We start from the raw sequence: 10,734 nt of genomic DNA on the forward strand, positions 1-10,734 counted from the left end.
ATAACGTGTGTGTGTGTGTGTGTGTGTGTGACATAATTATCTATTTAATTTTGCCTGAAAAATCAACGAATCATTGAATGAATGTAATTAAGGACTTTAGTTTAGTATTAGGATATAAATTGAACAAAAATAAATGTGAATCACTGACTATCGGAGCACAAATACATTCAAGTCTCAAAGAACGCTATAATTTTAAGTGGGATACAGAGGTGCTGCTTTTAACAACATCTGTCGCACTGCCTCCAATCTGTCCACCACCTAGCCACCACCAGGCTAGTCTGGTAACAATTGGTGTCAGAAGAAACTGGAGCGCCTCAACAGGGGGCAGTGTGGAAGATGGGACCTAAAGCCAAGCCAGCCAAAGAGGGCGATGCCCGTCTCCAGCAGGAGGATGACCGGGTGGATACCACCAGTACCAGTCCAGCAGAGGGAGAGGGAGCCTCAGGAACCGGAAGCCCAGCAGAGGGAGTAGTTTGGAGCTGGCGAGCTGATGAAGACTGCTACAGGCCCAAGAAGTGAGGGAAAGCAGCTGGGAGAAAGTGGTACAGTCCCAGGATCAGCGCTGGAAGGCGATGAACCACCTATTCCAGCTACTCCAGGGTCAGGTGGGAGCAGGGGTGGACTGGAACAAAAATTCAGCCCTGGAAAATTTCATTTTCTGTCCAGACATTATCAGAAGACACTACATAGACGTCCACAAATCTCGCAGCATCTCCTCTCATGCATACTACAAAGGAGAGTCATATTCCTTGATAACAGTTAACAAATAAAGCATGTAACTATGAACTCAAGGACTAAAATTGACAGCTATAGCAATCAATCAATCAGTCTTTATTAATTATAGTGTCAAATCACAACAGAAGTTATGTCATGACTAGGGGTGGAACGAGACTAACGGGAAGAACCCTCATGCTACCCTTTCAGTTTTTAGTCTGTGACTGTGAAAATCTTTTGGTGTAAGCCCAGCATTAGTTAAAACCAGACTCGGACAATAATAACCTAATATCATGACAAATAATCTAAATAGAAACATATTACAGACAGTAGCAGCATTAGAGCTGAAACTAATTTGTTTTAACTGTGAGTCAGTCATTATGAAACTATAAATATAGAATTGAAAAAAAAAATTATCTATAGCTGTGTGAAAAAGTCTAAGACATGAATTACAGGTCTGAATAGATATGCATTCTCATATATGTGTATGTGCACATGTGTATATTGCACTACTTCCTCGTCAGCAGCCAGTCAGCTACACTCCTCACCAAATTCATGACCTGCAAGAAACAGCAAACAGAACTTGTACTCAGTATCTGTGTACTGACAAGTATATGTAGTGACACTTAGTGAACAAATTTATCAGTCATGAAGGATGACTTAAGTCTCAAAAGAGCCCTAAGGCCTACCTGCATAACTGTTAATTGAACTTAAAAGATATGCAGATGTTTGAAATTAAAATCATCAATATGAAAATCTTCAACCAGGAAATAATCATAATCAAACCTTTTGTTTCAATCTGAGACAAAACAAGTTGCATAATAAACTCACAAAGTCAAGACAAAGCTCTCTCTCTCTCTCTCAAGCATCATAGAAGAACTTCTAGCAGGTCAGGAAAACCTGTTTGACAGGAGATGATGGTAGCAGAGAATATAAAGAGACATTTATGAATTACCAACCAATGAATTACCATCATTTTATCACACATATAGTATGTTTCTTCACAAAAACCTTTAAACATACAGATATTGCATTCCTCTCACCACATGAAATAAGCTCACGAACCCAAAAGTGGTCCAGTGAATGATGGAGGAGACAAAGCAGGTCCTCCTCAAAAGGGGACAGAGGGAAAACAACTCCTTGGGCTCTCATATATAGGGTGGTCAACCTAAAAGAGACATGGAAACATTATTAAGTCATCATCACAAATCAAGTATGAATTCATATAACATTATAAGACACATGATATACTCAACAAATCAGACGTCTCAGTAGCCAAAAAGTGGTGAAGTGGAGGCAGTAAGAGAGCAAGTCCTTGAAAATGGACGGAGGGGGAACAACTCCTCAGGCTCTCACATGTCAAGTGGTCAACCTGAGAGGGACATGGATACATTATTAAGTCTCTAATCATCACAAATTAAGTATGATTTCATAAAACATAAAAAATGATAAACTCACCATACTAGAGGAGACTCAACAGCCAAACTTTGGTGCAGTGAAGGCAGAGAGTGGAGGCAGAGAGAGAGCAAGTCCTCGAACATGGACGGAGGGGGAACAACTCCTCAAGCTCTCACATGTCAAGTGTTCAACCTGAGAGGGTATTGGATATATTATTAATTCTGAAAAATAACGAAAATGTCGTTATTCTCTGTCCTGCACCTAGAGTTGAAAACTTTTTGGATGTGCGTTTCTTTTAAAACTTTTTTAAAATTATTATAATTATGAAGTATGAATTTATAAATTTAAATTTATAAATTATTATTATTATTATTATTATTATTATTAAAAAAATACATGATAAACTTACTAAATTCTAACAGTGGTCCCAAATGAGAGAACAAGTCAACATATGGGAGGGAGAACGACTCCTCAAATATATCAGACAAATAAAACTTCTAAAAGCATCATTAAAATGACAAATAATGAATTACTACATCTATAATGTGTGATAATAAGAATAATATTAAATATTTCTGCCTTATCAGTGGAGCAGCTTTTTAAGCAGATCAGTCTTCTCTGCAAGTCTGTCTATCACAGAGTCAGAGTCCAAGGCCCTGAGAAGCCCTGTCTTTCTCTGTGGCCATCAACATAAATGCCTCCAATTTATCAGATGAGAGGGTGCTTCTGAGTCTGTTTTTAATAAACTTGAAAATTGAAAATGTGCGCTCACAAGCCACCTGCGTGAGGGATAATGTAAGCAGGTATTTATAAGCAAGGCCTAGGACAGGGTATGCATCTGTTAGCATGTTGAAACGGCGAAGTATCTGGTAGCAGCACAGAGGGCATTCTTTGCAGGAGCAACAGCTTATGGGAGTTATCTCAACCTCTGTGTTGTCCTCCTCACCACCTGATCCATCTTCTACTGTTCTTGCCTTGCAGGCAAGACTTTCTTCATCCTCCTATTTTGTGGCAGTGTGGCCTCCACTTCAATGTCTGTGTCATCTCTCTCTTGGATTTCTGTGTTTGTCCAGTTGACAAATGTGTCTGCTGCTTTTTTTACAGATTCAAAATCTCTTCCCAAGCTTTTCAGCGTATCCTGTCTCGATGCCACCATTCTGTGAGCAGAGAGAGAGTATGTTCAAATATGCAGAGGAAGATTTGAGCCGTCAAGATCGTCTCATACTTGAGCAATGACTCTGCATATCCTCTGGCCATGGATACATGGTTTCACTGTTACCTGTTTCTGTATAGCTGATAATGTCAACAGCACATCAACGTACAGACCATCTTCCGGCTTTCCAAAGGAGCCAAACACCTTCTTCAGGGCCTCATGCTTGGCCCACCAGCGTGTCTCGCCAATAGGAGCAAGGCGTGTACGTCTTTTGTTTCGGCCTGACTCTTCCCACACATTCATCCTTTGATATGACTCTTTGATGAAGATGAATGCCATTGAGGAGCGCAAACAGGGACCCACTCTCAATAACAATCTGGGTTGTGTTTGCAAGCACCAGATTTAGTACATGTGCGTAGCACCATACATGCACCTGGTTTGGAGAGTGTGCAGACAACAATGAGGAGAATCCTTTGTATTGGCCTTGCATGTTTGATGCCCCATCAGTCGCATTTCCAATGCACATGGTTTTGCTGAGGCCCATTTTGTCCAGAACTTCTGACAGCATGTCGACAAAGGCCTGTCCAGTGGATGAACTGCACTTCAGCACTGCAACAAGCCTCTCATGAACAACATCAGTAACATACCTCATAATTATAGAGCATTGATCCTGAGAGGTGATGTCCTGCGTTGTGTCCATTTGAACTGAAAACATTCCTGCTTTCTTGATATCACTGGAGATGTTTTCTTGAATAAGATGGTGAATTGCATCTATCACTGAGTTGACTGTGGTTTTGGAGAGTAAAGTTACAAGGGAGCCTCTGCCTCTTGTGCCACCAGACAAATGCAACTTTTTGCTGTTCTCAATGCAGCTGTCCAGGTGCTATTTTAAACAGAAATCATACTTCCCCAGTAGAAGTATGAGTTCCAAGAAATTACCATGATCAACTGTGTGGTCTTCCTGCTGCCTCATTTTCTGACCTCCTGTATGCAAGCCCGCTCTTCCCAAGAACCTTGATGACATCTATGATGCCCTCCAAAACCTGCCGTCTCTTTCTGACCTGCTCTCTGTGTGCCGACATCTGACTGCCACCAAACACACTGCTGATATCAGCACTGGCAGATTTCAAGAGGTAAGCTTCAGCACAGTTTCTGTGTGCGCTGCTTCTCTCATGCCCCTCTGTGCGCTGGTGTATATGCCTCCAATCTGACATTCCACTGAAGAACAGACTGCTATCAGTTCTCTTACCGAATGCCATGCAGATGAAACAATACAGCATTTGACGTTCTGGACAGTACAGCCACTTTCTACTGGTGCCGTCTCTGCTACAGAACACTTTCTGCACTACTGGATTGCTACTTTTTTGCTGAGGATGGTAATTTAAAAATGACTGGAGATTTTTATGATCAGGGTGTGAAAAAAAAATCTGTTATTTGACTGGCACACTCATGACTCTCAACAGCTGTTTCCCTCTCAGGTGATCCTGTCTTTGGGCTGACATACTCCTCACTCTTTACAGCTATTTCTCTCTCAGGTGATCCTGTCTTTGTGCTGACACACTCCTCACTCTCTACAGCCTTTTCCCTCTCAGGTGGTGCGGTCTTTGGGCTGCCTGCATTGGTCTGGCTCTCTCCTTGAACTGACCAGCTGGACTTGCCCTGAACCTGTCTGGGCTGGACATAGGGAAAGCATTTATCATTGGATGGGAAAATAACTCAAAACCACAGAATAATGTACAAGATAAAATATTAGTTCATATTGAACTAAACGTTCATGAGTGTAACAACACTAATGGCTTCGTCATGTTTTCATTATGACACTAGTGTTTTCCAATGCAAAAAAGTCAGATCTTTGTGACAATACCTGAAAATGCTCAAGACAGCACTATACACAGCCATTTGAAAACTACAGTAAAACACATTTACACAGAAATTAAAGTTACACACAAATTATACCTACGAAATAGTTATCACCTCAGTAAACAATAAATGAATTGAAGATTACAATAAATTAAATGGCAAAAATTGCAAATTAAACTAATTATTTCCTATAGGTTTACTTGTATTTTGTGCTAAAATTCAAAGTATCTAATCTGTATTTACAATACAGCTTGATTCTGCATCTCTATTTACAGCTCATTAGTCCATGTCAATGTTTACTGTTGCTATGGCAACAAGAGACTGCTGACGTTAGCAGCTGTTAGCTAGCTTAGCTAAATCATCTGAACAATAATAACCCATAATATCACAATTTGGCATATTTAAACAAAATCAACCACAACTACCAACAGTCACAGCCCTTCAACTCTGGGCTAATATGTTGTCACAAGTATGCAGTTAATTAGGTCACATCACATTCAATGTAAAAACGTTTTCTACTTTGTTTTGGACATCAAAATGTAGCCTAGCTAGCCCCAGGCTAACGTTACTTACCATATATGCCTCCACTCGCTCGTCTCCCTGCACAGCAGCACCTGCACCAAATAGGTCTGTCAATTTTGAACATTTAGCAGCTTCCACCTCCAGAGACTTCAGCTTTTTAAGTCGCAGTTTTTCAGCGCCACCCGGGCGTTTCTTACACTTATCCATTTTCAGCTCCATCCCGCGACTCCGGCCCATGCCATGAGGTCCCGCCCACCCTGGTTTGTGTTGTGATTGACAGCACTGTCAGGGCTCTCTGAGCCTGTCAGCCCATGATTGATTGACAATGACAAACATAGACCAATAACATGTGTCGATGCTGGCAACACACTGCTAGCCCTCTGTAGCCAATTGGCCGGCCCAATTGGAGGGAATTTAGAGAGAGAGAAAAAAAAAAAAACATAGCGGACAGGACCGGCCCACATTGCCAGATGGCCAGTCCACCCCTGGGTGGGAGACATTCCAGGCAGTGAGTCGTCAAGAGCCAACACACCCTAGCTGCTGGCATCGACGGGAGACTCCAGAGAGACGAGGTTTAAGGATCCTAAGCTTCACCCGCTATCGAAAGAGGATGACATCGAACACTTCCTAGCCATGTTTGAGAGGGTGGCAGTGACCTGCAGGTGGCCGGAATCCACATGGGCCATACGGCTGGTGCCACTGCTCACCGGGAAGGCTCACGGTGCATTCAACGTCGTGGACATGGAGGACACAGATGACTACACCCTGGTGAAGATAGCCATTATGAAAAAGTACAATATAAGGCCCGAGACCTACCGACAGAAATTCTGCACGTCAGAGATTTTGCTGGGTGAAACACAAAGAGATTAGGATGGATCAGGCCAGAGAAGCATTCGGTGAAGGAGATCACAGAGATGATCATCCTGGAACAGTTCCATGCTGAGCACGGATATGGCCATCTGGATCCAAGAGCATGACCCCAAGGCAGAGGAGGCAGCCAGGTTGGCAGAAGTGTTCCAGTCGGCTCGACTAGGCACCAGAGGCCCCAGCACAAGCCGGTGGAGCTCAGCCAGAAGGAAGTCTGATGGGGGTGATGAGAAGCGTGGTCAGTCTTATGGTAGGCCCACCAGTTATAATAGATGGCCAGATAGTACCAGACAGGACGTTAACTGTTGGAAACCGGGTCACACTAGACAAAACTGTCAGGAGAAGAAAGGACACAAACATGTGCTATACACGAGACCACACACACCACATACACCTAACAGCACATGTCACTCAGTTCAGGTTTTGGATAATGGAGAAGCTGCAAAAGCTCTTGTTGATACCGGCAGTTCACAAACACTGGTCCATCAAAGTCTAGTCCCGGTGGAGGAGTGTAGGGTGCAACCCCCAGTTAAAGTTTGCTGTGTTCATGCCGATGTAAAGAGTTACGCTACTGCTGAGATTTTTCTTAACGTGAGTGGCCAGACCTTTTCCATGTCTGTTGCTGTAGCACCCCAGCTGCCTTATAAAGTTGTGTTGGGGCATGATCTACCAATTTTATGTGATTTAATCCCCCATGTTAAGCACTGTAATGCAGTCACTAGGGCCCAAAGGGCTAGTGAGATGAGGGCTCTGCCCTTTGCTGAGGATGAATTGGTGCTGGACATGGAGAGTAGAGGGGAGCGGAAGCATTTGTCAAGACAGGAGAAACGCAGACAGAAAATGACAGTTGAAGATGGTCAGGAGAAGCGAGAGTGGACACAACCAAAGCATTGGAGATTGACATACCCACAAACATTGTGGAGTTGAAGAGGCAGGATAAGACCCTGGAGCTATGGTTTCAGAAAGCCAGGGGGTGTTAAAGGGACACAGAGCACGAGTAGCTTTATGCAGGAAGTAAAATACATTCTGAAGAATGATATCCTGTATCAAGTGAAAGGGGAGTGTGAGAACTTGGTGGTGCCCGGCCCTATAAGAGAGAGTGATGACCCTGGCCAATTCTATCCCATGGTCTGGACATCTAGGGAAATACAAAACACTTGCCAGAATAGGGAGCTTGTTTAGCTGGCCAAATATGTCCCATTCCAGAGGCCAAGTGGAGACACTGTTTGTCCGGGCGGTGACTGAGGAAGAGGCGCCAGAGGAGCAGTTTTTCCCTGTCAAGACCACCTCACAGCAGGTTGACATTTCCAATCTGGAGGAAGACCAGCAGGATCAAGTAAAGGAGCTCTTGGACCCCAACTTGTTCCAGGAGAAACCTGGGCGTGCGACGGCCGTGAAGCACAACATCATCCTGCAACCAGACGCTCTAAATACTGTGTCAAGGCTAGACGTTGACCAGGCTGAAAAGTTCTGCAGCTGGATGCTATTCCGCTTTTCAGCAATTGATTAATCATGTCATCACCTCAGAACACAAGAAAAATGTAATACTTCACTGACTTATTGACAAAACATTCCTCATCCATGTCAAACATGAGGCATGTTGACACAAAGAGAATGACCCGATCTATCCGTTGAATGCGATTTTGATGAGTTTATCAGCATTAAATACAATCAGAAAAAAACATAGCTTTAAACATAGTGTGTGTGTGTGTGTGTGTGTTTGTGTACAGAATGTGTGTATCTTTTCTCCATGACTGACCATGACTCATTCATCATTCATCAAAAACACACTCTCCACCTCCCCATTGTACAACAAACACAGAAGCATTGTATGTGTATTGCTGCAGTTCTTGGAAGGAACTCATGTCCAGGGAAGGTTTGTCTCAATAAGACTTCACAACCAAGAGGAACCAGCTGGAGGAGGACTGAGCCATCTCTCAAGTACATCCCTCTGATGCATGTCCAAGCAACTTGTGTTATAGTGGCTGTCGTGTCCTGCGGCTCGACAAAGACTGGGTGCGTTATTGTTGTAATTTAGACTTAATTTTAATTTAGGTTCTAAGCGTTAGCTGGGGGTTGGACCATCCAGGGGTCATAAACAGGTGGTTGGCCCTTGAAGGGCCAAAGAGTTGAACTGTGTGTTAATTAGGCTACAGATGAAAGAGCCCAGGCAGGGTATTGCTTTCCCTTTTAACACATATTAAATAAGTTTGGCCCTCTGTCAAAAATATATGTGCCGAAGAGTGCTTATACAGGCATATTGTTATAGGCTATTAAACAATAATAACAACCAAAGCAGGACAAATACCTTTGAATAGATAACCATGCTCAAGCTGAGAAAATTACATATCTGGTTGCTGCAGGCCTATTTAACCGGTTATAGACTACATTATTCCATGGTTCATTATTGTTTTCAGGTAATCAAAAGGGTACAAAAAAAAAGATATCCATTCATTGTTAAATCTCTAAACATCACTTCTAAACAAACGTCAATTTCAATAATGTAGGCCTATTACATTGCAAATCATAATCTATTGGAACATATTTCTTTGTTAAGAGCAGGGGGTTTTAACCTGCTTATACAATATTGAGTCAATAGTGAGGAAAGAGCTGTTTCTGTTCACATGCCGTCTGCTCTATGAGCACGAGCCACACCACCGCTCGCAGGGCTGTAGTGGTAAAACCAGAGGTGGGTAAACTCTGAATTCTGTGATCAGATGGACCACGATGCAGTAAGGCAGACCGCGCAGCATATTTTGTACAATACTGGACTTGTGACATCAGTGTCAAAATTGTTGGTTATGGTTATGATGATATTGTGGTTATTGTTTAATATTCATTTTGTGAAAAGAAATGGGATACTACCTGCAGTCTATTACCCAATGTTTTTATCCAATTCACATGTGTGGCCATTAGACTGTACCAATTACATCACTGAGTGCTCTCTCATGCCTTCACAGTCACTATATCCAACTCTGTTATTAAAAGTAATGTTGAAGAAGATTCCAGAATTATTATTTTTTTTCTGTAGTTTAAGTGTTTATTTAATCAAAATAAAACAGCACAAAACATATCAGAAGAACTACAAAAAAAAGATAAAACCAACAGTGTTCTCATAAAAAAAAAAAAATGGTCAGAGCAGGGTCTGTTTAGAAAAACAAAACAAACAAAATAAATGGTACCTCTCTAGGTCAGGTCCACGTAAACACACGTTTCTGTTATTAGAGAAGCAGTTTAAGAAGGGGAGCTTTCTGCCAGATTAGGCGTTGTTCTTTATTTTCCTACAAAGTGATGACGTGCACTAACATCATCCACATCTGTTCGTTGTGACTTTAAATCCGAGATTGCATTGTAAGAGAAAAATAAGCTTTGCTCTACGTTGTAAAGCAACACAATAAACATAACTCGCGATCTTATGCGAACCAAAAAAACCTTAAAATAAACGTAATATTGCTCTTTGGACTTACTTTGTAATCGGGGCCTTGTGTTGGCGTCTTTGGGAGGGGGGACGCTGCGGAGACGCTTCAGAAATCGCCGAATATCCATTTTATATATATTTATATATAAATATATATCCATTATATATATATATATATATATATATAGGCCTATATATATATATCCATTTTATATATATTTATATATAAATATATCCCAAACCGCGATATTTGCGATATATTTATATATAAATATATATAAAATGGATATATATATATAACGTTTATGCAAACCGCATAAACGTTTCTCGAGCCATTGATCAATAGAGACAACCTGCCGCTTCCTGATAGCCGGCGCCACAGGCAGATTGGTCACACAGACACGCACCATAATGCAGCGCAAAAATTATAGATAAATTGCTTGTGCTTGTGTAGGTGCAACACATGAAATGTTGCCACTTTAAAAATTACACCAAATGTATTTAGGAAGACGTAAAGGCATGTAAACATAAAACATATATATAATAATAATTTACAGGTGCGTAAACGCCACTCAGAGGTGCGTAAACGCTATTTCCAAAATTCCAGAGGTTGGTAAACGGCGTTTACGTGCATTTAGCCACCACTACAGCCCTGACGGTCCGCGCGCACCAACACAAAGAATACATGCTCGAAGAGACGCGCGCGAGCTCACGGTCTAAGGACCCGCGCGCAGAACCACCACCCACTGCTACTTAAAGCCTCCGCCAGTACCAGAAGACTTCAGACCGACCCGAGGTGGAG

This window comes from Micromesistius poutassou (genome assembly GCF_964030765.1).
Source record: "Micromesistius poutassou genome assembly, chromosome: 16".
Classification (NCBI taxonomy): Eukaryota; Metazoa; Chordata; class Actinopteri; order Gadiformes; family Gadidae; genus Micromesistius; species Micromesistius poutassou.